Consider the following 7,947-nt stretch of genomic DNA (forward strand, 5'->3'; position numbering starts at 1 on the left):
CGGTGCCACTAGGAATGAGAACCGTGATCCACCACCACCTCCTCCTCCACCGTACACCACGGAACAGTTCTTCGCACAGTTCCTTGGAAGTCAACGCAACATGGAGGGCATGCAGCAGAACATGGAAGCTGCATTGCACCACATTGCTAACAACACCCACCATGGGTTAAACCTAGGTGGACATGAAGCGAATCAGTATAGCAGTTTCAAGGACTTTATGGACACCAGACCACCAATTTTCAAAGAAGCGGCAGAGCCATTGGATGCAGAAGAGTGGATAAACACCATGGAAGATAAGTTTTGTGTTCTAAGGATGACCGAAGTGTTGAAGACTGAGTATGCAGCTCATCAGCTACAAGGCCCTGCAGGAATGTGGTGGAAGCACCACCGCACCACTTTTCCCCCCAATGCCCACATTACTTGGAGGGAATTCACTGAGGCTTTTCGTGGAGTTTACATTCCACCTGGTTTGATAGAAATGAAGTTTAGAGAATTTCTAGCACTAAATCAAGGCACCAAGACTGTGACATAGTATCTACATGCATTCAACAATCTAAGTCGCTATGCCTCTGACATGGTGAATACCGATGCCAAAAAGATCGCTAGTTTCAAGAGAGGTCTAAATCCTAAGATGATGAAGCACATGGGTACCAACACGAGAACTGGTTTCAATGACTTTGTTAGTGACTACTTAAAGCAAGAAAAGAACAACAATGTATATGCTACATCCAAGACTCGCAAGAGGGCTTTTGAGTCAGGTCCATCCCAGCCAAGGGCCCCGATGGCAAATCGTTCTACATATCGTCTGCCTGCCCCTAGTGCAAGGTTCAGGCCACCCCAGTGGAGGAATCAAAATGCCCAACAACCTTAGAGGAATCAGAAGCCATTCAAGATAGCGGTGCCACAAGCCAAGACTGGACAAGGCAGTTCATCTGGAGCTGCTACTCAAGTAAGAGGAGCGTGTTTCAACTGCAATCAACCTAGGCACTTTGCGAAGTTTTGCCCATATCCCAAGAAGCAGCAGAATCAGTACCAAGTTCGTGTGCACCACACCACCATTGATGACATCCCGGAAGGAGAGCCCATGACAGCCGGTATGTTTTCTATCAACAATCATCCTGCAGTTGTTTTGTTTGATTCTAGATCATCTCATTCATTTATAAGTCAAGCATTTGCAAGAAAGTATGAGCAAAAGATAGTTGAATTGGAATGTGCTTATCGGATAAGTTCAGCTGGGGCTGATCTGTTAACTAATTAGATAATCTATGGGGTAACCCTGAGTATAGCAGACAGGCAGTATAAGCTTAACTTGATAGTTATGCCAGGGCTAGTTCTGGATGTGATTATGGGAATGAACTGGATGAATAAGATGGGAGTAGTAATTGATGTTGGAGGAAGAAGCATTTCTCTCAAGGAACCTGTTGAAGAAGGTACATCTCAAGTAACCTTACCTCGGAGAATAGATCTGGCTAGTACAACTTGTGCAGTCCAAACTACTCTTCTAGCCAAGATTCCAGTAGTGTGCGAGTTTCCGAACGTGTTTCCAGATGAGTTACCCAGTCTTCCACTGGATAGAGATGTTGAGTTTGCCATTGAGTTAATCCCTAGAACACCATCGATCTCAAGGAGGCCTTATCGGATGCCTCCAAATGAATTAGCCGAGTTGAAGAAACAACTCCAAGATCTGTTGACTAAGGGTTTAATTCATCCAAGTTCATCGGAATGGGGATGTCCCGCACTGTTCGTGAAGAAGAAGAAGGATAACTCCTTACGGATGTGCATGGACTACCGGCCACTAAATGCAGTGACAATTAAAAACAAGTATCCTCTACCTCGAATTGATATCTTGTTTGATCAATTGTCAAAAGCCAAGGTGTTCTCCAAGATAGATTTGAGATCAGGGTACCATCAGATCAAGATTAGACCACAAGATATACCCAAAACCACGTTCTCCACCAGATATGGTTTGTACGAGTATATTGTCATGTCCTTTGGTTTGACCAATGCTCCTGCATACTTTATGTATCTGATGAATTCGGTCTTTATGCCGGAGTTGGATAAGTTCGTGATTGTGTTCATTGATGACATTCTAGTATACTCAAAGAACAAATAGGATCATGTAGAGCATCTAAGAATTGTCTTGACTAGACTCAGAGATCACTAGCTGTATGCTAAGTTTAGTAAATGTGAGTTCTGGCTGAAGACAGTTCCTTTTCTCGGTCATGTGTTATCTAAGAATGGAATCTTAGTGGATCCTAGTAAGGTACAAGAGGTTATGGATTGGAAGGCACCAAGCACAGTTCATGAGGTTCAGAGTTTTCTTGGATTAGCCAGTTACTATTGTCGTTTTATACCAGACTTCTCGAAGATTGCCAAGCCAATGACAAGTTTGCTACAGAAGGATCATAAGTTTGTTTGGACAAAGGAGTGTGAGGCAGCTTTCTGCACCTTGCGGAATTTGTTAACCACTGCTCCTATTCTGGCGCAACCGGATATAGAGAAGCCATTTGATGTGTTTTGCGATGCATCAAAGAATGGTTTAGGATGTGTTCTGATGCAAGATGGAAGGGTCATTGCTTATGCCTCACGTCAGTTGAGGAAGCATGAGGTTAACTATCCTACGCATGATTTAGAGCTTGCGGCCGTTGTGCATGCTCTAAAGATTTGGAGACACTACTTGCTTGGGAATATGTGCAATATCTTTACAGATCATAAGAGTCTCAAGTACATATTTACTCAGTCTGAGTTGAATATGCGACAGAGAAGATGGTTAGAGCTGATAAAGGATTATAATCTGAATGTGCACTATCATTCGGGAAAGGCAAATGTAGTAGCAGATGCCTTAAGTAGGAAGTCACATTCTCTTGCTATGCAACCGTTGTTTGAAGATGGGTTCAATTTGTTGCATCCTACTGTGTTGCATAATATCCAGGTTAGTTGTACCTTGGAGAGCAAGATCATTGAGGGTCAGAAAACAGATAAGGGAATATTCCATATCAAGGAGAAAATGAAGAAAGAACCAACCAAGCACTTTAGAGTGGATGAACAAGGAGTGTTATGGTTTAAGGACTGTCTGGTTGTACCTAAAGATCGAGAGCTCAAGAACAAATTGATGGATGAAGCTCATCACTCTAAGTTGTCTATCCATCCTGGAAGTAGCAAAATGTACCAAGAATTGAGACCTCGTTATTGGTGGACAAAGATGAAGAAGGAGATTGTAGCGTATGTTGCTCGTTATGACATGTGTTGTAGAGTGAAAGCTCTTCACATGAGACCCATAGGAATGTTGCAACCTTTGTCAGTACCAGATTAGAAATGGGATGATATAAGTATGGATTTTATCACCGGTCTTCCCACCACACCAAAGGGGAATGATTCGATTTGGGTGATTGTAGATCGCCTTACCAAATCAGCTCACTTTTTACCAGTCAAGAATGCTTTTCGACCCCCTCAATATGCTGAGAAGTACATAGCAGGGATTGTCCAATTACATGGTATACCAAAGACTATCGTGTCTGACCATGGGTCACAGTTTACCGCTCATTTTTAGGAGCATCTTCATAAAGGTTTGGGTACTAGCTTGGTTCGTAGTACAGCTTACCACCCACAGACATATGGGCAGATAGAGCGAGTTCATGCTATTCTTGAAGATATGCTTAGAGCTTGTGTGTTATCGTCTAGGGGTTCATGGGAATCACGGTTACCTTTGGCAGAGTTCGCTTACAACAATAGTTACCAAGAGAGTATCAAGATGGCTCCATTTGAAGCATTGTATGGCAAGAAATGTAGGACACTGTTGAATTGTGTTGAACCTAGAGAGAGAAGGTTTTACGGAATTGATTTTGTTGACGAGGCTGAGAAAAAGGTCCGTATTATCCAACAAAACATGAAAGTGGCACAGTCACGTTAGAAGGGTTATGCCGATAAGAGAAGGAGACCGCTTGAGTTTGAGGTAGGTGACTATGTTTATCTGAAGGTTACTCCAATGAAGAAAGTACAACGGTTTGGAGTAAAGAGAAAGCTCGCTCCTAGATTTGTCAGACCGTATAAAATACTAGAAAAGAAGGGTCCAGTGGCTTACAAGTTACAGTTACCAGAAGCGATGGGTTTGATCTTTCCAGTCTTCCATGTATCACAGTTGAAGAAGTGCTTGCGTGTTCCAGAAGAGAGAATAGAACCTCAGGGCATTCGGATCAAATCAGACTTGGAATACCGTGAGCAACCGGTTCGAGTTTTGGACACTAAGGACCGAGTCACTCGGAATAAAGTGGTGAGAACATATAAGATACAGTGGAGTCATCATGATGATGGTGATGCGACGTGGGAAACAGGAGAATATCTACAAAACGCTTATAAGGATTTTTATAACAAATGGTTCGTAACTCAAAATCTCGGGATGAGATTCTTATAAGGGGGGAGGGCTGTAACACCATGCATTAACATTTTGCAAATCATGAGCATAATCATTATTATGCATTCATAAGCATGACATGAAAGATAGAATTGAAACATAATAATAAAACATGTATGTTGCATAGTTTTGTTTTAATAGATTGGATGCTACGTTTGTTTTGCCATGTGTGTACCTTGGTTGATCACTTAGACCACTTAGAAGTAATTAGGATGCAATTTGGAGCAAGGTGTATATTCAAAGTTTTCTCAAATTTTGCTTTTAAAAATAATCTTCTAAAATAGGGTTTTTGATTTAAATTAACTTTAAATCTATAGTTCAAAATATAATTGGATTTTGGCCTTACTCTTTTTGGCAAAGTTGTAGAGTACATTTTTCAGAGCAACTTCTATTTTGGGTCCAACTTTTGAAACTACTTTGAAAAGGTTTAAAATTTCATTTGAATGAATTTGGGAAAGAAAAGAAAATGAAAAAAAAACAGTTCTTACCTTAGTTGGGCCGCCGCTCCGCTTCTGGCCCAGCTAGCGAAGCCGGCCAGGCCCGTCCATGCACTCGCCCGCGCTCCCGCCCGTGCGCCCGTGCCAGCGCCAGCGCCAGCACCGCACCTCCGTGTGCCTATGGCAGAGTCCTGCCGCCGCGTGGCCACCATGCGCCGCCGACGTCGCCATGCCCTGACCGTTTTGTCGGCCTGGGCGCGCCCCCGCTCCCTCACTCTGCCATTCCCTCCCTTTTTTTGCCTCGTCCTCGCTTAGACAGCAGCAGCAGCAGCTCCTGCACGCGCAGGCAGCTCCGCCACCGCACGCGCCTCGCCGGAGTTGGCTTGCCCGGCCACCCCAGCTCGCCGTCGACCGCTCCATCTCGCCCAAAGCTCTGCCTCCACCTCACGCACCTCGTGCTCGCCTCGGTAAGCCATGGGAAGCTTCCCTTCCTTGGGAATCCCTCATCGGAGTAGTGGTCGAGCTCACTGGAGAGCTCCGCTCCATGGACTCCCCCTCTCAGCTCCACCTCTCTCCCTATTTTCACGTGCTCAAGCACCGCCCTGATGCGGTGGAGCTCCCAAGCCCCTCCCCACGCCTCATCTCGGCCGGAGATGGCCGGCCGATGTTGAGCCAGGCCACCGCACCGCCATGGATGCCGGTGAGCTTGCTCCTGAGCTCCACTGGCCACGATAGCTGCACCAGTAGGTTCGCCTTGCGAAGGAGAGTGCGATAGAGTAGACCTCCTCGCCGAAGACCTCGCTGGCGGTGAGGTTAGCCATGGTCAGCGCCGCCCTTCTTCCTCTCCCGCTGACAGGTGGGGTCCCACTGACCCCCGGGCCCATTTGTCAGCCCCTGTGTGTGTACGCACGTGTACAGATCCGGGTGGATCTGGCGTTTTTTAACCAGGATTTTCAGAAGGAATAAAAGAAACGATTTACATATTTTGTTTAAATGCTTTGGAAATTCATAAATTGAAAAATATTGCTCCAAATTTGATGAAACAAATTTCTATATGCTTCTTATTCTTAGATCTACAGTAGAAAAATATTGCATGTGGTTTTTGTGATACTTATGTATAGGGTTTTATTTAATTCTTGTATTTGCTGTTATCTTAGAAAATGTCTAGTAAATAGAATAATTATCAAAAAAATATGGTTCTAGTTTTGTTAATCTCCTTTAGTGATGTACTCTGTAGGAAAAATATATGTCATGCATGTTCTGTAGAGAAATATTGATGTGTAGTTCAAGTGCCTTTAATTGATGATTTTTGTTATTTTGATAGAGAGCAAAAATTGTATAAAACATGTGTATGATAATTTTTGTGTATTGATTGTTTACTGTGTAGAACATAGGAAAAATATTAAATCTATTGTTGGATACTTTTCATAATACAAAGTATTTTCATGCTCATATTTATGCCATAGCTTGTCATTTTTGTGTAGGCTATTTTACTTATCCATATGCCATGAAAATTTTATGGTAGTCTACTTAGAGTAGTACTATGCTACTATAATTTTCTTAGATTTTTTCTGTGCTACCAAAATAGGTGTTGCTTTTCAAACCTAGTTTCAATTAGGGTTTAATTAACCTTTTTAATGCATGTTTAGTTAATAATGTTTGCTTTGGTGTATCTTTGAAGCATCTTAGCTTGCTATGGTGACTTGGCATGTTAGTATAGTGGTTGTAGTAGTAGTATAGTAGTACATGTTCTTGGATGATGTTGGTTACCTTGTAGAAGAGCTTTACTTCTACTATATCCAATAAAGTTAAACATGTTCATCTACATTCCATGCATCATGATCATTACATGTTATCTTTTTGATGCACCTATGTATGAGCACTTATACATCTGCATCATATAGGATCGCAGGAGGAGTTGCTAGTAGCAGTTTAGGAAGAGCAGACCGGAACAGATCCACAAGAAATCTAGGCACAGGAGGTGCCAGAGGAAGAGGAGCAAGGAGAGGACGTGCCCGAGTGCGTGGATCATCAACCTAGTTCGTTCGAACGAGGCAAGCCCTGGAGCATTCTAAGTCTCCTACTTTATAAAAGCAATTCTTTCTATATATGAGTTTATATATTGTTGCATTAAGTTGTAGGAGTTGATTGAAACCGTTGATGCATTTATTACTATCCTTGCCTACCTTATTACCTTTTACCCTGTTAGGTCGGGATCGAATAACTGCTTAGCCTTGCTTAGACCGGTAGCGATCGGTGATTTCCGGTCACCTACATTTATAGGTGGTTACTAGAAGAATTTGGCTATGGAAAGAATGATATCCTAGAATTAACCATGTGTGATGGATAATTGGAGACCGGACGGAAAAGTTGGAGGCAACCAGACAGGGTTCTAGGGTGCTGTTAGTTTTCCATCTATGTCGATTAAGGACCGATCGTTGCTCGTCCCTCTTGTCATGTTGAACGTATGCCTCATATTTAGCTGGCCGAATAAAGTACCTTTCGACCGCGAAGCTAGTGACACTATTTGAGCCAGGATAAACTTGGATTGGCAGATTGGTGCTGAAGGGGGTATGATGGGGACGCAAAGAGTGAGCCCAAGGTGTGTCCTGGCTGTCGGGCGGTCCCTGGGTAGTGCGGTCCATGACTGTTATCCCACGGCTACTTGGAAAGTGTCATTAGTGATCTGTAGCTCACTTGATCGGTGAGTGTGGTTTGTGTGAGGAATAAATCACCAGCTGGTTAGGAATCGATTCGAATCGCCATCGCTCCTAGATAGTGAGCACTTGACTCAAGCTACAGCATCGTAGTAATTATGATGGAACACTGATGGTTATCTGGATGGTATGGAATATGCTCAATCTAAGTTGGTAACTGGATGTTATTGGTTAATCAAGTGATTACTATAGTATAGGTGCTTACCTAGATGGATAGGTCATACTAAAGATGATGCAAAGTACTTAAAATGGTTTCTTCATGATAGCTTATGTTTTTCGCAAACGAGCCAGCTAGCCCACTAAAGAAAGCCTTGCATAATCCTTGGTGTTGCTTTATTTTGGTTTAAGATGGGTAAGTCTAGCTGAGTACCTTCTCATACTC

The sequence above is a fragment of the Miscanthus floridulus genome, chromosome 5, assembly GCF_019320115.1.
Source record: "Miscanthus floridulus cultivar M001 chromosome 5, ASM1932011v1, whole genome shotgun sequence".
NCBI classification, from domain to species: domain Eukaryota; kingdom Viridiplantae; phylum Streptophyta; class Magnoliopsida; order Poales; family Poaceae; genus Miscanthus; species Miscanthus floridulus.